Here is a 25753-nt window from a genome sequence, read left to right as displayed (position 1 = left end):
TTCAGGGTCCCGTGTTTGGCACACTGCATTAACATTGTGGTTCAAGACTTTCTGAAAAGTGAAAGCAAAGTCAGCAACTTACTGACCATTTGCAGAAGAATCTGCACGCATTTCAATCATTCTTTTAAAGCCCGGAAGCAGCTACGGGTCATTCAACGTGAGTGTAACATGCCAGTCAAAGCACTCATTCAGGAGGTACCAACACGTTGGAACTCTACGTATTACATGCTCGAACGGCTGTTTGAGCAGTACATACCACTTAATGCTTATGTCATGACAAGAAGATCAGGGGATAATGCTGTTAAAGCCATGACCGTTGAGATGTGGCAATGGGACCTCATTAAATGCCTGACTGAGATGCTACTTCCTTTTGAGGTCTTCACACGTGCAGTCAGCAGGGAGGACTGTACTATGAGCCAAGCAATCCCATTGTTGTACATGCTTGAGCAAGAGCTGAAGGAGGTGTCTGAAACGTACGAAGGTGTGGAAGGAAAACGTGAAGCATGTAATTTAGCGAAGTCCTTAGCAAGCCGCTTATCTGAGAATACAAGGATTCAAAATAAGATTGTGTCACATCAACATTACATTACTGCCACAATTTTGGATCCACGGTACAAATTATTTGTGAACAGTAATGCAGTAATTCCTTTTTCAGAAGAGGATGTTTCCAAGTACAAAACTGTAATAGCCAAGGAAGCCACTGATTTAGAAAACAAACGGCTCTCAATTAGAGGCCTGCCAGTGCCAGCCCAGGACAGTGCAAGTACTTCTGAGCATCCTACAGAGTCAAGTTCTTCTTCACAGCATGCGAGCAGTGCCTTTGCTTCCCAGCAGTCACCAACACAAACAATAACACCAACCGCACCAACAGGATCTGATTCATCAGACACAAGCAAAAAAATAGCTGCTTGGTTTCTACAGAAAGGGATGGGGAAGTCCGTTGCTGTCGCAAAGCAAAAAGAGGACGAGCAAACCAGAGCACCAATGAACATTGAGCGGATGGTCCAGGCCTATCTGGATGACACAACAGAGGTGTTCATGGAGCAAAGCCCATTGGTGTATTGGTATAGGACAAGAAGCCAATAGCCACTGCTCAGCAGGCTGGCGATAAAGTATCTAGCTTGCCCAGTTGCAAGTGTCTCTTCTGAGCGTGTGTTCAGTGCTGCTGGTGCCATTGTGACTGTGAGAAGGACCAGTCTCTCGCCCAAAAGCGTGGAGAGGTTAACCATGATAAAAATGAACCAGCACTTGATACCACCAGACTACCAAGTCCGTGAATCAGAGCTGGAAGAGGAGAGCGAGTCGGAAGAAATAAGTATTGGGTTACAGGACCTACTTCTGTCAGAAGAGCCACCAGGGTTTGAGGACGAGCTCCTCTTCCCTGACAACTAGGCTTGGAAATTGTTACATTCTCCCTTCCTTTATTTCTCCCTTCCTTAGTTATTTGTGTGTATCTGTCTTTCTGACTCAAACTTGAAAACCAACTCCATCTTCCTTTCTCTTTTAATTACCTATTGGAGTTGCACATCTGAGCATTTACTGTGCACTCCACTAATCAGAGTCCTGCTCCATCTTCCTGACTCACCCTAAATACATTTCCATCTTGCCATACTTTGGATGGAGATGGACAATAGTGCAATAATGTAGCCTCTAACAGTCCCTCCATAACAATTGAAACGTACGTGACTACAGCCATCTTTTGTTTTGTTTCCAATCTGAAATGCATCACTGTCTTAAGGCTACACCTCTGTCTGCAGGCATACACAACTCTTCAATGTCAGAACTTGAACAGGGCTCCAAAATTAAAGTAAACTCGTCATCACTTTCAGAAGGCTCTGCTGCATCTGTGATCTGACAGTCACAAAGAAGAGAAAGACAGGTATATGAAATAAATGATGCCATACATTGCATTGGCTGCTTGCTGACTCAGAGCAAATGTGCATGAAGTCGAGTAGTTTCAAAGTGCTTGTGTCTCGCGTGATGGTCAATGTTTCCATGTTGTTTAATAATATGTATCCAATTGTACTCCTACTACTGCAGGTGCAGTCTGGACTTAATCGTAGTCACTCAATACATACTTAGTTGCTGTTTTTGGTCAGTTGGAGAACACGTACACGTGCCACACCGGATGATGATGATGTCAGTTTGATCAGAGATGAATGATGGAATATGTTCAGGAAGTGGAATACAAGGTAAACACACAACCAATCAAGAAGAAGCACAGCAGACCTAGGCTACATGTGTGTGCAGTGGTGGAATGGAATAGTGGTATGATTGACATTGGCGCATTGATTTACAATTACATTAATCACTTGCTTTGGAAATACTAGGTTGATGTATATGCCTTTTGTCTGAAGCTCTGAAAAATGTAGGTAAATGGACTTTGGGCCACAGACTCACATCCCGATGTTGTGGCCCTGTAACTGTTCTGTGCTGGCTCCTATCTTGTTGTTCTTTCTGATAACTGCTGTGCAACTAGAAGAGTAGAGTTAATCAATGTATCCAATTAGCCTCAGTCTGAAAATGTTCTCGCTCACGAGTCTTGTCTTTTTCGCACTACACCGTAATTGATTTCTATGTTTTCATTCTGTTAACTTATTTTGTAATACCCCATTTCTTCTTTCATCAACACTTACAGGCCGGCCTTTCACCCAGCGCTACTATATTATACGTGGAGCAACAACTCACACTTACCCTACCAATCCTCCTCATAATTCTGCCAGAGGCGCCCAAGGATGATATAATCAATCAATCAGTCACAACAGTGTCCATGGAAGGGAGGAAAAAATGAATGACGAGATACAACTACACATTTGGCCCTGGATAATACATTAACTTTAGTATCATTTTCATATTTTTCTTTGATTCCTTTTTCCTCTTCATTTATTTTATGCTTGTGTTTGGTAATTGATTGTTCACTTAAAGTATCTCAATTTTGTTTGCTAGCTTTCAGCCCGCTACAACAGGTATTACGGTTTCTCAGAGGGCATACAGCCTAGGCAAAAGTCATATCATTCATATCATAAGAAGTACTTCCTTTGAATTGTGTAGTAGTTAAGTAATTACCACTTCTTATAAACCATCCAGTTAATGAAACCTTCATCGTGCATCCATTTCGTTGTTCTTAATTGACTTTACATTTATTGTGGAATTGTGGATCAGCAATCATCGTCTTCATTGTTTTGCTTGTTGTCTCCATGCGTACTGTTTTTCTTTGTCAAACCTTTCCCCAAACCCCCGTTCCCATCCATTCATCAAACCCTAACCCTCTTCCCCCGGGCTGTGTGGTTTTTATTGAGGTGTGATGTTACTACATTAAATATACACCAACAATTGATCACACGCTTGCTGGGGCAGATGTGGTGAAACCAACACTAATAAAAATCAAAAGTCAACGAGGCAGGGCGAGGATCTTCTTCTGCTTGCCCATCCAAGCTCACTCTATGTAATAGTGTACAAGGCAATTAATTTCCCAAAGTGACCCAACGAATAAATGTAAATCATTGCTGGCATTGTTTGAATTTAATTTTAGAGCATGTACGTTTACGATTTGTATTGTGTTTTAATGACTCCAACGCAACTACAGTTATCTTCTTCTACTTTTTCAGTCCCCGACACCATTGATTTCTTTGAGTTCGTTTAGCTGTTGCACTATTGTTTGTATTTTTGGTCTGTATTATGTACTGTAATTTTCTACTTCTCTCACATTCTTTCTCAGGCAAATGACTGTCTCTTTGTTTTTGTTTTCCAATGCTAGTGCCAGTGTCTAGGACTAGGAGTCTACTCGACTACTATCACACAACCACGGCATATTCTCCGTTGTCTTGGGAAACCATGCAGCCCTTGCGGTGCCAAACGTAATGATCATTAATCACAGGTAAGAAGAGCAGTTTGCTGGGAGGTCTAATGGAGGAGTGGCTGGTAGTACTGATAGGACAAATGTTACTTTGAGTGAGGGGCACAGCATCTATCTGTTTGCATGTTACACATGTGGTCAGTTAATAAAGTATTTCAATCAAACATTGGCCGCTGCCCTGCATCTAGAGTAAACCTTGTGACGTACAACAGTAACCCCACCACAAAACAACATCATATCATATCTGTGTTAGTTGAAAATATATAACATTTATTCATGTATAAAAATATCCTCCTATCCCCACCCTAACCCCAACCATAGTCCAAGTCCAAAGAATGTCCCACAAAAATAACCCCAACACCCAATTCCCACCCACCAACAAAAGTATTAAAAAAGGGGCAAATCAACAGGGTCCATTACAATTGGCGGGCTTTGAGGTGTTTGTCCACTAAAATCTTTACACGCTCCACTAATTGGTCCTCCAGCTTGGCCACCCGGAAGAGAAGTTGTTGCCAAAATGCACGGCACCTACATTTGCATCCATGCTGTGAGGGGGTAGCAGATGTTGAATGGCGGAGGTGAGCGGCTGCCTGGCCGCGGCGCCGTACTCCTGCAGGTGGAGCCTTGCTGGGGCCACATGCATTGGAAGAGGCAGCAGCTGCTGCCGCCGCCTCTTCCTCCTCCTCAGCCTCAGCCACCAGCTTGCGGTACTCCTCCACAATGGCCTGCAGTTTCCTTTGCCGGGCCCTGGCTGCCAACTCCTTCCGTGATGGTTTTGAGGAAGGAGTAGGAGTATCTATAAAAAAAGAAACAGAATTGTAGCAAACTCTTCATAATGAATTCAAAAGTACATAGTGGCATTGTAGCACTATCAAGCGCAGTCCATACAATTGGTGTCAACTTTTAGTATCTATCTAATCTGTCCTCCTGCTTCCCCTGCCTGTAGCATTTGTTGAAGTTTTTCCCGACATTATACTTGCCCTAGTACTGGGTGGGCTTGAGTAAACATAAGAACAAAAGTCTTTTTTGTATCTCCTTTTATTTTTTCAAAGTAAGACTCTGCTTCCAGTGACAGTCTTGACCTATGATGAATACAAATACATTTAGGGGGCATCCACCCATTAAAAGTAAATGTCTATCATTCTTTATTATCGGCTTAGCTGGTTTCACTATTACCAGCAACCCAACCACCCATGCGTCCACTCCTTCCTTGCCTTGGGTTTCATTGACACAAACCCCGCTCATGATTCTTGCTATCCACTGTATCCATGCACCCATATTCTTTTGCCCAACCAGGCCTGCATTTTCTTTCACCTTACAGTTCTACCCATCCTTTAACAACCCATGCATCCGATTCATATCAGCCATGTGAATGAACCTTCCAAAGTATCCTTCTATGGTAGTTAGTCTTATTATTACATCTCTGAGCCCTCCCTTCCTCCTTCCACCCTAGTTCACTTCTTTCCCTTTTTGTTCAACACATGCCTCAAGGTCATCTGATCTGACTTTTAGTCTTCTCCATAAGTTTCACAGCTGAGTTGGAGTCTGATGGAAGAGACATTGTTTACTCAACTAAAACTGGTAATGCTACAAAGGGTGTCTTCTTCAACCATTGTATATTGTCCAGTACAACTTAAAATTCATACTTTCTTAATAAGTCTCATAGCACAGTGAGGAAAAAAATGTCCCCCATCCACCTAGTAATGCAAATAGGTAATGAATATAACTTACCACCGCCCACCGCTGAACTTTCCTCCCCCACTGATGCTCCTGCAGGTGCCGCATCCTCTGTCCCCTCCTGGATGGCAATCTCTTCGCCGCTGGCCCCGTCGGCACTGGTGGTTAGTATTGATTGTGCACCTATGAAATCAAGTACACCTTTTTAGATGCCTGCACACCTCCCCCTATTTTACTAGTTGTACTTTTTTAACCAGGAAGGAAGATTGAAAAAACAGTTACGTATAACATGAATCGTTGTGACAGTGTAACTAGTCCAAATTGTGTCCTAATGTACAGCAGTCACATTAGACAGAGTTTAGTTTTCATTTATTAGATGGTCCATAGGGTCATCTAATTTACTCCTACTCTAGTCTTTGGAAAGTTAGCCTGAGCCATATAACCATTTTTAGATCTGTGTCTACTGCTTTGCCCATGTTACCTCGCAGCTTGTTGCACAGTAAGAAAGACACCATTGAGGCCACATGAGTGTCGCATACAATTGACAAACCAGTATTGTTAGTCCCTGTTGCTTATCCATAATGTAATGTTGCACTTTTTGCCATGACTGCTAAAAACTGGCATAGTTTTATTCACTGTCTAACGTGCAACATTTTTCTCATAGGCAGATGAGAAGAGAAGATTGCTTTACGAAACAAGGGATTTGCAGAGCTTTCGAAAGATGCATGTGTAACCACTTACACTATACGTTCAACGGTGAGTGGTCTCCCACAATTCACACATTTCTCTATCGTGCACATGTACAAAATATGCAGTATTTAATCTTCTTCATTTTGCATGGTGGAGCAGGATGTTTTTCATGGAAATACTTACAAGTAACAACAATACAAAGCTTGTTATTAAAAAAAATAAAGTTTTTGAACTTGCACGTAGACTCTGTGGTATATTATTTTCAGTGTCTGGGGTGTTGTGGAGTGAAACGAGTGAGTGAGCGAAAGGGTCTTCTTCTTCTTCTGTTCTGGGTTGTGTAATAAAATCATTGGGTATATCTAACTATCTTCGTGTGGGGGTCGGGAGTGGGACAAATGACTATGACCAAGACACTTAGGTAGGTAGACTAGACGTTAATTGGATTAGGGGTTCTTCTGACTGAGTTCTGTGACCAGGGGGTAAGGTCCAACCTCCCTATCACCAACATCAACAACATCCTAATTTCTTGTGCATAGTTCTGTATGTGTATGTGCAGAGAATAATAACCACAACAGTAGTAGAAGTATACTAACTGAACAAAAATTAGTAGGCAAACATCTGGTTGTGCATTTTTGTTGGTGGGAATTGACAAAGACTGGAGATTACAGAGGACAACGCAAAGGACAGGAGTGGACCCAGTGCCTACAGCTATTCTATCACAGCTTTATTCAAAGAATACCTTAACTAAAGAGTGGCCCACAGGGCAAGCTTAGCTACACACAGTCTAATAGTAGTAGCACAGAGAGTCTTGGGGCAGAGGCAGTTTGAAGGAACTGAAAGTCAGGGATGGCATTGGATAGTTAGTGACCCAAAATTTGGAAAACAAATTTAAGACCAAAGAAGGTTTTGCTAACATTGAATTAGGAAGGAGGATTAATCGGTTGGAAAAAATAAAGTGCGTTAAAAAGTTAGGGAAATATAATTGTTAATATAAGCACTGTAGGACTTACTGGGGCCAGCAGCAGGATCCGCGGTAGAGGAGCGCTCCTCTTGTGGTTGTCCCGCCAACTCGGACCCCGTCTTCTTGCCCTTGGGTGGTGCTGATCATGTAAGAAATAATAAAGAAAGAGAAACATTAAGTGCTGTGAAACAAAGACCTCATTCAAAAATCCTCTCAAACATTTTAGGGAACAACAATTCCAATAAAATTGACTTCAAAGTATAAATGACTACTGGTTTGCAAGATCCACAGACGTCTACTTATAGAACACTAATCAAATGTGCCATAAACATTCTGATTGCAGAATATACTAAGGAAGCCAGTACCACCTGACCTATAACACCTATTCAAGAATCCAGACGGGCCAATTGTTCAGTAAGTCGGCATTGCAATTTTATTTTTGCCCGCAAACATGCATAGATGATGAGATGGAGGACACATGCATACATTTGTACATACACGTAATTGTTGGTTGCTTGCATCAGAACTGCTACTGACTCACCTGACCATGCTATTGCTGTGCTGCAAAGCCTACCACTCAGTAAACAAACTCAAGCCGGTTTCAATGGAGGGGTGGGGTAAATAAGAACTAACTAAGCATTCAGTGACAGAGGAGGCGTCATGCAGACCGTTAAAAAAATATGAACTAATACTATCCATCCACCACTATTTCACTAAAGGACAATGTAAGGACTAGACTCTAGCAATAGCATCAACTAACTTCAGTTCTCTAAAAACTCTAACATCAATAATCAGCAGCCCAAGCCAGCGCTAAGTTACAAACCAGTAAGAGAAGTGGCGAGCAGCACCTGTGTCATACAATAACAGAAGAATTTGAGACGGAATTCATCGGCAATGTAACTAAGTGCACCAGTAACCGTGTTACTTATTCGTCCAAGAATTATACACAATACTTATACTACTATAATATATATTAAATTATTAATATTACTAGCTACTCACCAAGCCCCACGACTTCAACACCTAGCAGGTCCAACAGGTCCTGCTCCCTGTCCAGAATGTCTGCCCACCGGTGGGCCAGCTGCTGGTGGGTGCGCCGGATTTGCGAGCGACGGTACACTGCCCGGCGCACCTTCGCCCACCGGCGGTGACGCTCCTCTGGGAGGTAACCGGACCCTGGCCTGCCGCCTGCTGCCAAGGTCAAGGGTAGGTGGCGCTGCATGAAAAAAACCAGGGCGGCCACCTCCGCCTCCCCGAAAAGATTCCGGGCCTGCAGGTCGCATTCTGCCGCAAGGCAGCCGGCTCTTCTTGGGCGCAGGCGCCTTGCCCTTCGAGCCGGTTCTGCTGCTCCCCTTTGCCATGGTTCTGGGGTGGAGGTGGAAAAGAAAAGTTAGAACAAAAGGGAAAAAAGTTAGGGGGAAGAAGTAGGAGCTTAAATGAAGAAGTAAAATAAAACAGTAGAAAAGCTAAAAAGAAAGGTGGAAAAGTAGAAATAAAATGCAAAATATAAACTTAGGGACAGAGAGAAATAGATGAGAAGTAAAAAAAGTAAGAAAAACTGTGAAAATAGGTAAAAGATTGAACAGATATAAGGTGGATAGAAAACTAGGCCCAGAACCATAGCATACAGTGTGAAAAACAAGATGGCCGCGCCCATCGCGACCACGTGGGTAAGTTCGCGCGAGATTTCACGCGAACACGCACTTTCTCAGTGTGAACAAGTAGTTGTGTTCCCGAACAAGACGTGCACCGCGCGAACGCGTTATTCGCGACCCGGAAGAGGAAATAGGGGGCGCGGGCGGGCGGGACAATTGAAAAAACAAGATGGCCGCGCCCATAGCCCAACCACATGGGTAAGGTCGCACGCTACAATCCCCCGAACACGCAGACAGCGCCCTGACCACGCACTACGCGCTCCCGAGCAAGAAAATGGCTCGCGAACGGGACCAGCAAGCTACTACGCATGCTCGCGAAGCTCGCGTAGTGCTAGAACATCTTCGCGTAGCTTCGCGTAGCGCGACTACGCGTACTACGCCCAGGGTTAATTACAACACTCACATCAACAGACAGAGCCATTCAAGGGCCTATCACTTTCACACGCCCACATGCCTGACACCGTAAACACACCAGCTGATGGATTGCGGGGACTGGCGTTTGGCTACCACTGTGTTTAGTGACCAGCAGCAAGTCCCAACTCACACACCACCAGCCAAATGTGAGTGTACGCACACCGCCTGCCAAGTGACAGTCCATGCACACCGCCTGCAAAGTGCCAGTCCACGCACACCGCCAGCCAAGCACCAGTCAATGCACACCACCTGCCAAACGCCAGTCCACGCACACTATCAGACAAGCACCAGCCTACGCACACATTGCCAGCCAAGTGCCAGCCTACACACACCTCCATCACATTTAGGGATTTTTTTTACAAAAAAGAGAACACAAACAAATTGTAAATACATACAAATCTACTCAAATAAATTCTGAAACTAAATACAATGCACTAATGCCAACCTTGAACCTGAACCAAAATATTTAAACAATACAGACCAGTAAGTTCACTTTACCACTCATGGATGCTCCCAAAAATGATTGTGCATGTGGTACATTCTAAAACAAGCAGGCACATACAGCACAGTGTTAGTCGGACACTCGGGTAGTACATACGAGTTTCCTTCCACGTACATCTTCCCCAACAGACTCTACATCTTCAACTTTGAAAGTCTTTTGAGGGCGTGGGAAGAATGTGATCAGGAAAGTGGTGATCTTTCAATTTAGCCACATCCTCCACCACTCCAACTCTAGGAAGACTTGCCTGTTCCACTACAACACGGCAGCCTATTACTGACTCCTGAAACTTAGCAAAAGACATCTTTGACTCAGGACCACAATCCTTAAATACAACAAAAGCATTTAAGTTTGCCAAGTGGAAAAGATGGATAGCCAAATTCTTATACCAAATGTAAGCCTCGCGAAGAGCAGTGAAAGGTTCCAACCTCTGATCTACTCTATCAACACCACCCAAGTGCCTATTACAGTCTAAAATGCACACAGGTTTGTGCACTTCAGCAACCTGACCCCAAACAGACATAGGTGAAGTGCTTTCATCATGGATGGTAATCCGCATGGAGATATCTCTTGCCTGCAAACTTCACAGCTACAAGTTCCTCTCTACGCAACACACTGCACAGTGACCGCACAAGCTTTTGACAAACAAGTTCTTCTTGGGAAACCTTTATGGTTACAGTGGATTGTGCCACAAGCAACCGTGTCCACTTTGACCAATTCCTGGAACAACTGCACAGCAGTGTAGAAGTTATCTACATATAAGTGGTGATCTTTGTTAAAAAGTCCTCTACCAAGTTCCAACACAATTTTCCCAGTCACTTTAAAAGTGGACAGACAACCAGGGTGGTCAATCCTGGAATCCCTATAGGTGTACACCCTGAAATTAGAGGCATATCCAGTCCTACTGTCACACAGCATATACATCTTATTTACATACCGTGCCCTCCTGCTAGGAATTGTCATGTATTCCTATAGGTTCTGAATCGATCCCCCTATTCCTGACCCTATTCTAGTTAAACAAACCAACAAGTTAACTAGCAGTCAGCGCATGAGGCAGAAAACCCCCATGATGCAGATACCGTTATCTGACGCAGTCACACTACGGCACAGGAACGTGTTATCTGATTAGGTCATAACACTTGCGATCTAATTAGACAAGCGATATTCCTCCAGCCCCTGATAAGGAATACGGAGTTCTCATAACAAATCAAACCTATGACAACCTGGGCAAAACCCTGCGGCCATTGTTTTGATTTCACTGAGAACTTTAGTAAAAGAATGTGCTAACGAGCAAGTCGTATGACATCCTTATTGACGTATCTATGTCCATCCTTACGTCAATCTCGGCACCTTAAAGGTATAAATATTACCGATCTTGCCATATGCAAACACACGCGTGGTGACGAGACGGAGAAGCCATACTTGCCGAAGCGAAGAGCAGAGCAGACCCCGCTGGCAGCAGCCCCGCCTTTCTGACGCGCTGAGAGACGCGCTGCTTTCTCCTGCCGAGAATCCAGCACCGGCGTTTCCGGGTAGCCCTCGCAGGCAGCCTGGAATATCGAGACCAGAGAGAGAGATACCATTCCTCATTCATCCTAACTTCCAGGTACAGAACTGAATAACCCCTCACAGAGAATTCTTTAGTTATTCACTTGGCAAAAACAAACTTAACTTAAACTGTAACTATCTATTCCCGCCCACGTATTAGACTTAGGTCAGGTACACGGGGTAGGCGTATCTAGAAACACCAGTTGAGTACGTTTAGTCAAATGTATATGTGTATGTAATATATGTTATTCATTTTAAAACATCTTATGGCTTAGAAACCATATCAATGTTTTTACAGTATTATTTTATACTATTGCTTTTAATGTATGCACTTTACTTAACTATAAGTATTGCAATAATATCGATCCATTTCTCTTGTATGAGAAAAGAGACTGATCAATAAATAACACCTTTTTATTGAACACGCCCGTCTCTTCCTTTTCTCTACATTCTGATGAGACTAAGAATGCACGTACTGACTGAGTAAAATAATTTGCCTTTTGTTCACACGACTCTCGAGATTGACTCTTGATTAGGGGAGAGCAAAGTTGTCATGTTCTATGGTTGTCAGAAACTAAATCCCTTCTTGTCTAATCAGGGAAGTTAATTCCTCCTTGAACATTCGAGAAAGTTTCTAGTGAACTCTGAGCTAAGCTGGCAAACCCAAAACTTTAAGTCTAGTATCGACAGTAGTAGACCTAGTTAACGTCTGGCCTAGGCCTTTACTGCTGTAGGTATTATTCCAATGCGCAGAGCCTATTGGGAAGATAGGAACTACACTACATGGCGCCCAACGCGTTTGGAAAGGGCGATAAAACTAACGTAAGACATTTAGAGTAACTCAGTCGTGCTTTCTCATTCAGACCCCTTTTCCCAAATACTCCAAAGACGTCTGGAGTGGGTGAAAGGTTATATCCGCCAGACCTCGCAGGAGGGAACTCCTATGTATGGTTCTTGGTATAGTCAACGTTGAAGGATAAACAGTTCCAAAATATTGTGCATCTAATCTTTGTTTCCATAAGAAACCTGATCTGCAAACAAACAAAATAACCTTCAGGACAGTAAAATGTCAGAAAATGAAGAAGAAAGAGAGGCAGTTAGATTAACAGCTGAACTCGCAGCGGCTGATGCTGCAGCACTAGATGCAGACGGGGATATAATACTCATCCCAGTCATCAAAAGGAGATCTATAACCCTTAAACTTATAGAAAATGGACTGACACCTAGAGGTGGCACAGTCATATTCGTAATTGAGGCACACGAATATCGGCAGACAGAGGTATACTATTCATGGATAAATTTTCCAGCAGCAAATGCTGTAACAAAATGCTATTACAAAATAGAGGAACCTCCTAATGAGTACACTCCTTTCGAGGAGGTGGAAGTACCACTCAAATTCCAAGAGCATTTGCTCTTATTTGATGGCGCCCTAAAACATAATAATCACATCACCAGGCTCGGTCCTTTAGGTAGACCAGGAGCAACGTGGCCGGTCCTAGCCGGATACACACCACATCCAAACATCGACGGGATGTCTGCAGCTAACCTGTTAACACAGCTAAAACAATTAATAAAAATTCATAGACAATTAGTTCAGTATGTGATGCGGTCTTCAACAATTCAGCCAGCGATTAAACCTCCACAGCTGACCCCTCATCAGGGGAACACAAATAAAATTACACCACAGAACATCCAATCCTGCCTAGGTAAAGTACCGGCTAAACGGGAACAAATACCATTCTGGTTGGCACAGAAAATTACCCAAATTGAGGCGGTGTTTCCTGACACCACCCCGCTAGAAAAGCACAGGATTCTGACTATCTGTCTCCCAATGGGAATCGCACCACACATAGAGGACTGTGACACTTGGGGTACAGTCTTTGCTTCCATCTACACAAAAACGCACGGTGTTCCATCCATTTCGGTAATACCAGATGTGCTAAAACAAATTCAAGATGAATATGGTCCTGAACCCGCTTTAACTCTTGGTATGAAATTACTGAAAGACTTCAAGCAGGTCTCGGCTATATTATTAGCCAACATAAAAGGTGAAGCAGCAAACGTGGCGATCCGCCAGAGGTTAAAAGAGACAGATATAGCAGACCAACCAGCTGAAATTGCCAGAATCATAGAAAAATCCTATGAGGAACTAGGTAGAGACAGTTTAGGTGGAATACCAGTAAAACCACAACTGACTGAAAGTCCAGAAAAAATATTTTTTAATAATAATTCACCAAAAAAGAACTGGGATGGAAACAAACAATCCAATCCCAAAGAAAAGAAATTCCAGTCCCGAGGAAGGTCTCCTAGGCGAAGAGAAAAATCTCCGAACCAAAGACACAGGTCACCTCAGAGTGACCCCTCTGGGAAAAGATATAACCTTAGAAATAGGGATAATATAAAAAAAGCCTGATAGATATCAAGACATTGATACACGTCCCTCTCAATCTTTTCAGACTTCCTCGCAGAAATCGGAAAGAAGAGGACGATCAGAACAAAGAGAAGAGCACACCAAGTCCAAAGACAAGGAACCTGCTCAGCTAAAAAAGAAATTACAATTTCCAAAAAAGAAGGTAGCCAGTATCAAGGTAGTTAACAATGCCGAGAATACTGAGGACACAACTGAAAAACGGGGAGTGGGCTCAGACAATGCTAGACAGCGCAGCAGAAGTGAGCATAGCTCGCAAAGTCCTTATGAATCATCTGGAGACAGTGGACACGAATGAATATCTTCAAGTGGAAACTGCAGACACCAGGGTTAGCACACCTCACAAGATATACGAGATAACATTACGTATAGAGGGAGATAAGACTAGGAAAATAAGGGGACTATTTTGGGATAATCTCTCCAAGGGTTATGACATCCTTCTAGCTGAAAAAGACTGGCCACCAGAGTTTGTCAGGGAGTGCCCTCATGGCGAAGAAGTAATTATGCCTGCCTTCTCAAATCAAATTCCAATTCATAAAAAATACACACTTGCCAGAAAGTGGGCAGTGGCTCTAGCACCTGCTTTATATAAAAATCATGTAGGATGGGATGAGGACTCCCCTCCTCACAAAATCCAGTTAAAATCACAACCTACTGCACAAAGGCAGTACCCAATTAAGCAAGAAGCTAAAAAACAGGTAAATGAAATACTAGATCAGCTAGAATACCAGGGGGTGATTGAAACTTGCACCTCACAAATGAACAATCCTTTGTTTCCGGTCTCCAAACCAGACAATTCATATCGTCTAGTTTTGGATTACCGACACCTTAACACATGTTGCAAAACTTTTGCAGTGCAAAACTCACACAGTGCTGCACTAATGAATAACATAGTGCGCAAAAAATACAAAACAACCTTAGACATCTCTAATGGATTCTTTTGTCAAAACATAGCACCAGAGAGCAGATATTTAACTGCATTCTCAGTAAATGGCACTCAAAAACAATTCTGTCGGTTAGCCCAGGGGTACAAGAACAGCCCGGGGGTATTCTCAGCGAGAGTAACAGAATTACTTCAACTATATGATGATGAAGCATTATCTTATGTCGATGACATTTACTTAACAGATGATGACTTGGAGACTCACTTGAAAAGAGTGAACACCATAATACTTGGGTTCGCTGCAGAGGGTTACAAATTCAACTTTAAAAAATCCAGAATTGCCCATCTGACAGTCCTGTTCTTAGGATATGAATTATCAAGCGAAGGCAAAAGCCTGGCTGACAATTTCCTAGAGAAATGTGCCGTACTCCAAGCACCTAGAACACTAAAAAACCTACAGTCGATTCTAGGCTTCCTAAATTTCGGAAGAACATACATTGCAAATTACGCAGAAAGGGTCAAACCCCTTTATGATCTAATTAAACCAGATTTTAAAAGATCCAATTGGACTCAAATACACACAGAAATTTTGAGATCCTTACAAACAGACATGCTAATTAAAACAAAATTAGAAACACGTGATAACACACGCAATCTTGTGATTCGAGTCATCCCAGGGAGATGCGGATTCACATACCTGACCTCTAATGAGGGAGAAAAGGTACCAATTGCATTCAAATCACACTTGTACACAGAAGCTGAACAGAAATTCAGCAACAAAGAAAAAATTGTTCATGCAGTTCAAACCGCAATAGCTAGAGAGAAAGATCAAGCGGACGGTAGACATATCACAGTCAGAACAGCAAAATCAGCCTTTGAGGCACTAACAACACCGTGTAATTTACCAACAACAGCATTGAATCCGGAATGGATACAATGGGTGAATTCAATCACAACGGACAAAGTGTACTACTACTTTGATCCAGAACTAGAAGAATTAAAAAATCTAGCATATGAAGAAACATATCCTCTGCCAATCGACATTCTGCCTTTACGACATTACGCCTGTGTAATCTATACAGACGGACATGCTCAACCGTCCGTTTGGGGAGAACAAGCATACAACCCCACATGTGAGATTACAAAAGAAGTGTGGCGCGGAGGTAAACTAAAACCTCTATTAACAAAATCACACTCAGTAGAAACTAATTCAGAAATACAAACTGAAATATTAGCTTTGAAAATGGCGCTAGATAATGCGGATCGCGAATTCCCGACACTTATAGTGTCAGATTCATATTACTGCGTCAAATCATATAACAGCGATTTGCAGACATGGATTCAAAACGGTTACAAAGATGACACAGATGCACCAATAAAGCAAAAACTGCTCTGGGAACAAATAGCTCTTTTACAGAAAGAGCTACCAAAGACTCACGTGACACACTCACTGAGTCATCAGCGTGATGGCGTTCACGTTGCAGGGAATTCATTGGCCGAAACAGCCACAGCGGCAGCCACTAAATCGGCTCCCGTAGTTTGAAAAAAGCGTACATTAAAATACATTGACGGTGAAACAGTGCTGGCAGTGAAAACGTCATCAAAAGGCGACTGCTCAGCGTTACCGATCAACTATCCACTCAATTATACATACATAATCGATGCAAACTCCGTCCCTTTTGCTCGAATCCCTGGAGTGGGGGATAGAGTGATTCCAAACATGGACAGGAGAAACTTGTTAATCGCAGACGCACACATGGGCGAGGGTCTCAGACACCTTAAACTAAAAGATTCTCTGGAAGAATTACAATCACGGTACTGGTGGCCAGGCATGAGCCTGCGTCATACCATGTTTGTAAAAAACTGCCCAAACTGCAACAGAGATCGCAGTGGGGAAAGAAACAGTTTAATACCTCGTCGTTCTACTCCAGAAAAAATCAGGAGTAAAAAGGAAGGGTTGCGATTAACATATACAGGCTAGTTCCACTTATAATGTAGATCACCAGCACTCGGCTGACGTCCGGACTGTTATACAAAGATTTGCGAGTCTAAATGGCATATACGCTAAGAGCATGCTATGTTTGACCATTGTCTCCACTCTAGCCCTCAAGCCTGAGGGGAAACATGGCCAAATGAGCATAGTCCAGCGGGAATCTTCTCACTTCCTTCCTGAGGGTACGGGACGGTGTAAAGAAAAAACCAAGACATAAAGCAATCTATAACGGAAAGGATATTAGGTTCGGGAGCTGGGTGGGTCAAACATCTAATAAGTGTCCAACGTAGTCTCAATAACTTGCCAAGAAATTCTCTGAAGGGATTCAGTGCGTACAAATTATTATTTGGAACTAGGATGATGATCTCTGACATTGATAGTCAGACTTCAGTGGTGAAAGAAAAAAGCTTTGATATCAAAGACCGTTTGGCTATTTTGCAGGACTTAAACAAAACAAGAAAAGACCTGAGCAACATAAAGTTGAAACAACAGCCAACAACCACTGAAGAACCACCACCTGTCCCAGCAAGACCTGTCTGGATTCCAAAAGTCGGGGATCTAGTCAGGGAAAAGATCGCGGTAAAGAAGGAATTTGGGCCTTCTTACAGAAAAGCAGTTCCTGTCTTGTCTGTCAACGGGACAAGATCAGTTGTACTACCGCCACTTGCTGGAAAAAAGGAGAACCGAGTTGTATCAATCGACCTGGTAAAACCACAACATGTGGCCGATAACAAACAGTAGGCCAAGTGGACTCCCAATAAGTAGCAGAACACCAAGGTTTGCTACCAGTACAGAGGTCCTAACAAAGAGGCTCATCACATTCGAAACGCCTACAGAAGAACAACAAGGACTATGCAACAATGCAATAGAACTAAGACCTCTGAAAACCCAAATAAAAACATTTAGCAGAGACACACCAATCTATAATGAAGTACCAAGTGAAAATGCAAGAAACAGAAATCCTGAACCAATTGGAACAATTGACAGAACTGCATCCGGCTACTTCATAAACTTCGAAGATTCCTCTGAATGCTTCAGCGAATCAAAGACACAGCCATCATCAAAAACCTTTAAAGACAAAGCTAAGGAACTTTTGAGACAACTGAAAGAAACATATCTGATTTCCCCATGGATTGAATTTTGGGTGGGTTTTGGTGCATTTATTCTCATACTTTGGCTCATCATGGTACTTACTTTGGGACGCTTCATTGAGGGAAAATATGCAAAAATGGACACAGCAAGTCAGAAAATCAACTTGATCCTCAAACCACACACATCTTCACACGTCGAGAAAAGAGAACTTTCTTCAGCCAACTTCACAGCCAATCCGATACCTGGTGGGGTAGCCTGGGACAACACTGACTATGAAATTTATGGTCCGGTCGAGATCCTGAAATATCCACACCAAATTAAGATCTCATTGAGTGACTTTGCAAAACCAAACTCATTTGCTGATGATTGGGACTTCGAAAGCATTAATAATATGATGTCTGACTTAGTAATGTCTGCTAAATTTACCAAACATGATTATTTGCAGGGTTCTACAAATTATGACAGTATGTATTGCTATAACCACTATGGTAACCACCTTTTACATAGATCTGCACAACCTAGAAATGTTTTAAATTATAATCAATGGGAACATTGTGCAACACCTCCAAAAGGGAGCTCAAGAACCGTTTACGACAAATATTCATATTTTTCAGGTTTTAACACAAGTAATGCTGAAGCATTTTATTTTAAATTGTCGAACAAGACAGGAACCAAAACCATGATAACCAACACAAAATTGTTATATTCAGACTCATTTTTTGAACAAATGAATACTTTTGGATTTGATTATTGGGACAAAAATGTTGAATTGAAAAGTGTTTGGGGTACAAAAGAATGGCAAGTACAGGGTATAGAAGCTTTGTTTAGAGCCTGCATGATCCCAGAACAAATGATATTTTTAAATAACACTGTTCAACAGACCACCTGTCTTGGCTTAGCCAAAATCAAAGATTTAAATAAACCGTCTATTCCAAAGCCAACAATGTTTAGCAATAACTCTGATACAGATGAAGAGATAGACGTAAACCATATATTAAACCAAAACAGAACACATCCTGATTGGAAACAGTGGTTGATCTGGCCCACAGATACTAATAACTGTCAAGACAGATTCCTGAACAAAACACAGGGGTTCAAAATGACCAGGCCAGACCCTAGATATCCTCAAAGACATCACCCAGGGATAATAACCACCTACAGTGTGGGCAAATTATGCCTTCAATGGCTACAAACTTCCACACTGGCAGAAATTAAGCAACACCTAACTTTACTTACTGATGGTGCTGACTTGCGTGATTTCACTTTGGGACCACGCAAACAGCGTCAAAAGCGTTTCATAGCAGCCTCTGTATATGCAGCATACAATGAGGCCTGGAAGGTTACTCAAATTGAAACAGCAGAGAGAATACGGGAAATTGACCGTATTAATTTGGAAAAATCACTTTCTGTAGTGGACAATGGGTTAATGACTCTGTCCTCCAGAATTTTTTCTTTGGACAGCATTGTGTCGTCAGCAATCGATATATTATCGCAAGACTTACTGTTATTACAACACGGTCAGTCACAATTGCGTTCTATTGTACAGCTTGGCTGGACGTTACAAAATCTGCGTTCAGGCTATGTGCCTTGGCGTCTAATCAACACAATGTCATTATTCCAAATCTTTAACCTTACTGATAGACAAATCAGTATGGCGCAAAAGGGTGCTGATTATACAATCTTGAGCATTGAAAAACTAGAAAGATTACCAATGACAATGTCAGAACGACCTGTCAGTGAATGGATAATACATGGGATAATAAATATTCCAATCTCAACCTTCAGGTTTCAATACTGCCAAAAATATATACAGGCTGGCATGTACGAGAAATTAGGAAAGAGGTACCTTAAAACAACATGGAACCTGCCCTATTCACATGCATGTGTCAGTAATAAAGGACAGAAAGTGTTTCTTAGTGGCAACAATTGTGCGATGTCACTAAGTGGCACACTTCTGTGTAACGGAATTAGTTTGCATGGAGCCTGTGAAGGGAATTCATACAACCTTTCATGTCACCAGCAAGGCGCACCTGCAACAGAAATAGAACCATTCTTTCAAAGACTCTATAATGGGAGTTACATTCTTATTGTAGACCGCAGATGTTGTAGTCTTATGCCCGGGACTCCTTATCTAGTAACTACTACTGCGAAGGTCAAGTGCTGTGGACGCTCGTTGTTCCCCAGCTCCTTCCCAGACAGGGAGGCAAGGGCATGGCCCGATTTGAAAATTACTTCTATTCGAATAGATACTTTAAGCAGAATAAAAACAGTCCTTCTTCAGACGCCTACCAGGCTCTTGTCATCAAAAGAAACGTATGATCTACAAGTCGCAAGGACGACTGCAGAGATACATACATTATTATCAACTAATTCCCCCGTACATTTCGCGGAAATCCTGAATGAAATCTTAAATATTTCTGATACCAATGGGGTCTCAAAGGTATTTAAGACAGTATTTTCGATGGCATTAACACTATTCAAAGCCATACTGGGTATTTTTCCAGATTTCGTCCATTCGATTTTTGGCGGACTTCCCCTGATCCTGGGACTAATTGCAGGAATCCTATTCTTAGTCCTTATTTTTCGTTATGGCAACCCATGTCACAGACAAATCTCTTGCGACAAGGGAAGAAACAATCCTAGCCATTGGATACCGGGACCGGATATCAAAAATCCTGGGACTCTCCCGGCTTAGAGACCTGAACATGACTTGGTTTCTATCATTTCGACCAATGTGGCAAATATGTGTTTTACCTGTATTGAGGTGTCTGCTATGCGGAGAAGAATGCGTGTTAGACACCTGTCTGACGCTACAATCGGATGCGCCGATGGATGCAGAAACATTGTTGAGCCCGATCAAGGTTCATGTTTGTGCTGCCCTCAAAGGCTACCAATCCTGATGACGGCATTCGTGGAAGCTTCACCACTACGATTGATGGGTAGTGAAGTTCAAGATGAAAGCAGCATCGAACAGGTACGACCTTCTGTCAGTAATGCAAATCAGAATGTCAATGGAGACAATCATGCGCAAGAATGCATGATTACACCTATTTCCGAGTTAGTGGAACTTTCCCAGGAAGCTGTTGACAGTTTCTTCGAAAGCCTAAATGATATGATGTTCTCACCCGAACAGAAATAGAGACTTTTGAGCAAGCTCGCACACGGCGTTCCCTGAATTCGGCCTTCAACTTTAAAAATAAAGTCACATGAACAATTTCGCTCCAGTTCACGGACAGCAGTTTTTCCAGCAGCCCCAAATATTTTTGCATATTTTTCGGGACACTATCTTCTGCTTAAAGTAAGAACTATTCTTAGAGAACTAAGGTTTCTAAATTTTAGATAACTTATAGACATTAGCTGCCCGCTGGCATGTTCATAGATATTTTATTCTGTGATGGAATGGTCTCGAAACTTTTTTCTGTATTTAAGAAACCATTTCATGTGTAATTCTCATATACCAAATAAGCAATAATGTATACAAATGCGATTACTTTGGCATTTTTCTACAGCTTGAGTGCATACCATATATATATGTCTGCAATTTTTCAGTATATTTGAAAATTTCAAAATGCATTTATGTATTTTGGGGTGGTAAGGTATACACACTACTCTATAGTATGTTGTACTATGTTATACTATGCCTAGATTAGTAAATATGTCCATAGTTAGCGTGGAGTGGGTGTCATGTATTCCTATAGGTTCTGAATCGATCCCCCTATTCCTGACCCTATTCTAGTTAAACAAACCAACAAGTTAACTAGCAGTCAGCCCATGAGGCAGAAAACCCCCATGATGCAGATACCGTTATCTGACGCAGTCACACTACGGCACAGGAACGTGTTATCTGATTAGGTCATAACACTTGCGATCTAATTAGACAAGCGATATTCCTCCAGCCCCTGATAAGGCATACGGAGTTCTCATAACAAATCAAACCTATGACAACCTGGGCAAAACCCTGCGGCCATTGTTTTGATTTCACCGAGAACTTTAGTAAAAGAATGTGCTAACGAGCAAGTCGTATGACATCCTTATTGACGTATCTATGTCCATCCTTACGTCAATCTCGGCACCTTAAAGGTATAAATATTACCGATCTTGCCATATGCAAACACACGCGTGGTGACGAGACGGGGCAGCCATACTTGCCGAAGCGAAGAGCAGAGCAGACCCCGCTGTCAGCAGCCCCGCCTTTCTGACGCGCTGAGAGACGCGCTGCTTTCTCCTGCCGAGAATCCAGCACCGGCGTTTCCGGGTAGCCCTCGCAGGCAGCCTGGAATATCGAGACCAGAGAGAGAGATACCATTCCTCATTCATCCTAACTTCCAGGTACAGAACTGAATAACCCCTCACAGAGAATTCTTTAGTTATTCACTTGGCAAAAACAAACTTAACTTAAACTGTAACTATCTATTCCCGCCCACGTATTAGACTTAGGTCAGGTACACGGGGTAGGCGTATCTAGAAACACCAGTTGAGTACGTTTAGTCAAATGTATATGTGTATGTAATATATTTTATTCATTTTAAAACATCTTATGGCTTAGAAACCATATCAATGTTTTTACAGTATTATTTTATACTATTGCTTTTAATGTATGCACTTTACTTAACTATAAGTATTGCAATAATATCGATCCATTTCTCTTGTATGAGAAAAGAGACTGATCAATAAATAACACCTTTTTATTGAACACGCCCGTCTCTTCCTTTTCTCTACATTCTGATGAGACTAAGAATGCACGTACTGACTGAGTAAAATAATTTGCCTTTTGTTCACACGACTCTCGAGATTGACTCTTGATTAGGGGAGAGCAAAGTTGTCATGTTCTATGGTTGTCAGAAACTAAATCCCTTCTTGTCTAATCAGGGAAGTTAATTCCTCCTTGAACATTCGAGAAAGTTTCTAGTGAACTCTGAGCTAAGCTGGCAAACCCAAAACTTTAAGTCTAGTATCGACAGTAGTAGACCTAGTTAACGTCTGGCCTAAGCCTTTACTGCTGTAGGTATTATTCCAATGCGCAGAGCCTATTGGGAAGATAGGAACTACACTACAGAATGTATTGCCTAGGATCCAAGCAGCCCTTAAACAAGTCTCATCCACGGCTATTTCTTTCCCTGGAGCATAGATCTCAAAACATCGATCTACAAGGTGACCAATGACAGGCCGAAACTTAATAAGACGGTCACAATCAGGGTGATCTTGTGGCAAAGCTAAAACATTATCGCCAAAATGCAGCATCCAAAGCAAAAGCAAATACCAATACCCATCACAACTCATGATTGACGGAAATATAGCCGTTGCCATCAAGGGACTAGTAGACTAATATGAAGACATCGATGGCTTTCTTAGCAAGTCCATGAAAAAAGTTAAACCTAAGAACTTATTTGTCTCTTCCAGATTTGTGGGACTCAACTGGGTGGCTCTAGTGTAGGGCCTAAGGCTGGCACTGTTGTCCCTCAAAAACTGTTCAGCATACAAATTAGTGTGCTCAAAAATCACTGGCAAAAATACATCGTCCATAAGCAATTGAAAAAAATGTATAGGCAAAAAGTTTTCAGTATCCACTCCACAATCTGGAACACCAGTAAAGTCTGGCAATGATGGCTGCACCATGCCTGGGGCAACACAGAGGTCAGCACTTCTAATGGGAGGCCTTGCAGCCCCAAGGCTGCAACCCAGATGCCATTTACTGTAATATCGGCACATCAATGTCCTCCTCTAAGACGGGTACTTCATCTGCACAGAGTGGCTTCATCATCCAATGATTTCTTGTGGACAGAAAACTCACTGCCAGAATCTTCCATTGCGCCCACTGCCTTATCTGCCTCAGATGCAGAGTCAGTTTCTGAACCATGGTCCAAGGAAGACTCAAAAAGCATTCCAACAACATGCTGAGCAGTAATCCTGAGGCTAAGCATAGTCCTTACAAAAAAAGGAGGCTTCACAAACAAGTCAACAACAACAAACACTGTGCAACATATGTAATAAACAAAATGTGGCTTTAGCACAAAGATGTATATACTCAAAATCAATATGACTCACTTGCCAAACAAAAGCTACACTGACAAGCACCTACTCTACAGAGACACAGCAAAAAGCAACAATATCCCACTAGAAAGAAGAAACAAAACCAATTACTCACAAGACAACAAAATACACATCAGGAACAAATGCAAAAATATTTTGACACTGAAAAAACAGAAGCCAAACATACTGCTGTTATTACACCACTTTCAGAAAAAAAACTCATTTACATTGTACAAAAAAAATTCTCTTACCAAACACGTGCAACTACACAAACTGCAGAACCACCAGTAACAAAACCGCAACCTGGAAAAGTCTAAAGAGCAAAAGCCTTGAAGTAGATTAAAACGGGGGGAAAACGTTACAATTGCAATTCACAAGAAATAAAACAATTAACATTATTACACACTATGACACTACTCAAATGGTCAATCTGCAAGTTGAGCTTTCAAATAGGGCCGAGAAAAATGGGGAGTGATCTTGCCTAAGGGAACAGGTGGGGTTTTCTGCCAGGCCGAGACAGAAATTTGCACCCCTTGCAAAATAAATAGATCCCTGGTGCCTAGTTGGGTTTTTTGCCTCCCCCCTCCCGTCTAGGGGCAGAAAGGCCAAAAAAAGGGGCAGATCTGTCCCCAGGGGGGCAGAAAATACATAAATATAATTTAGCCCCCTTGGAAGTGACCCTTGTACAAGGGGCCGCTTCCATCCTGACGAAAAAAAAAGAATCCCTGGTGCCTAGAGGAGTCCCCCCCTCATGGGTGGCAGACATGCCAAAACCAAGCCAATCTGATGGGCAGATAAAACATAAACTTAATTTGCCCCCTTGAAAGCGACCCTTGCCCAAGAGCTCACTTACATCTACAAAAAAAACCTTGGTGCCTAATGGAGTTTTCTGCCTCCCCTGGGGGCAGAAAGGCCACAAACACTGGTTGATTGCCCCCCGGAGAGCAGAAAAAAAAATAAACAAATGTTTACCCCCTTGTAAGTGACCCTTGCCCAAGGGCCCACAAAATGGGCTGATCTGCCCCCAAGGGGGTAGAAAAAACATTCAGGAAATTTAGAGCCCTTGCAAGTGACCCTTGCCCAGGGGTCACTTCCATTACATAGAAAATAAAATCCCTGGTATCTAGAGGGGTTTTCTGCACCCCCCTGGGGCAAAAAGACCCAAAAAATGGGTGATCTGCACCCAGGGGGGGCAGAAAAAAGATGCAAAAAATGTATAGCACTTGGAATCGACCCTTGCCCAAGGGGTCACTTCCATTACATTCAAAATAAAAACCCTGGTGTCTAGTGGGGGTTTATGGCCCCCCACCCTGGGCTGAAAGGCCAAATAAATGGGCCGAACCTACCCCAGGGGGCAGAAAAAAATACCTACTATTTAGCTCTTTGGAAGAGGCCCTTGCCCAATGAGTCACTTCCATTACTCCAACATTAGTCCCTGGTTCCTAGTGCAGGCATTTCTGCGGCATGATCACGCCGCTGTGCGCGATCATGAACCAGAAATGTCCTGCACCGAGACATCAAGGGAGAGAAACAACTCTTTCCTCTCCCCTGATGCCTCTGTGCATGCAGGAAACGCCCCCTCAGCAGCAAGGAAACCTACCTGCTCCGTCGGACGCCTGGAAGCAAATGGCTTCTAGGGCATCGAGGGCTTCCTGATGATGTCGGCGTGCGCTGTGCATGCTGACGTTATGGCATTCCCATGGGGGGGTTGGGTGTTGCAATGGAAAATCTTCCTCTGCCATCCCCCTTTTTGGGAAGTTGTTGGTTTGCATAGCTGGGCCCAGAGAGGCAAGCACACAGGGATCTCCAGCAGGGAGACAAGCCCCCATGGCAGTTCCTCCTTGGCGCCAGCAGCAGCAAGCCCCCAAAGGTCCAGGAACAGCTCAGAGAGAGAACCCTTTTATGGGGTCACAGCCCCTATACTTATACTACTAAATCATTTGTCTAAAGTGCAGGGCATGGGAGGAACTAGATGCAACTGGTTCAGTGGGGATTTGGAGCACTTTGTTTAGCAAGCTTCTTTTCCG

The 25753-nt window shown here is 42.7% G+C and overlaps 1 long non-coding RNA gene across 1 annotated transcript; it reads right to left on the bottom strand.

The window, feature by feature from the left end:
* Positions 1–4533: 4533 nt before the first annotated feature.
* On the bottom strand, positions 4534–7434 carry LOC144827599 (uncharacterized). The gene is made up of 3 exons (XR_013610260.1): positions 7234–7434; positions 5588–5716; positions 4534–4652 (listed from the first exon to the last, which is right to left on the bottom strand). It is a non-coding gene; the product is annotated as an uncharacterized LOC144827599 (long non-coding RNA).
* Between the last annotated feature and the right edge of the window lie 18319 nt (positions 7435–25753).

The sequence above is a fragment of the Lissotriton helveticus genome, chromosome 4_1 (assembly GCF_964261635.1).
Source record: "Lissotriton helveticus chromosome 4_1, aLisHel1.1, whole genome shotgun sequence".
Taxonomy (NCBI): domain Eukaryota; kingdom Metazoa; phylum Chordata; class Amphibia; order Caudata; family Salamandridae; genus Lissotriton; species Lissotriton helveticus.
The sequence above is the reverse complement of the archived record's forward strand: the minus strand, read 5'-3'. Positions and strand labels throughout refer to the sequence as shown.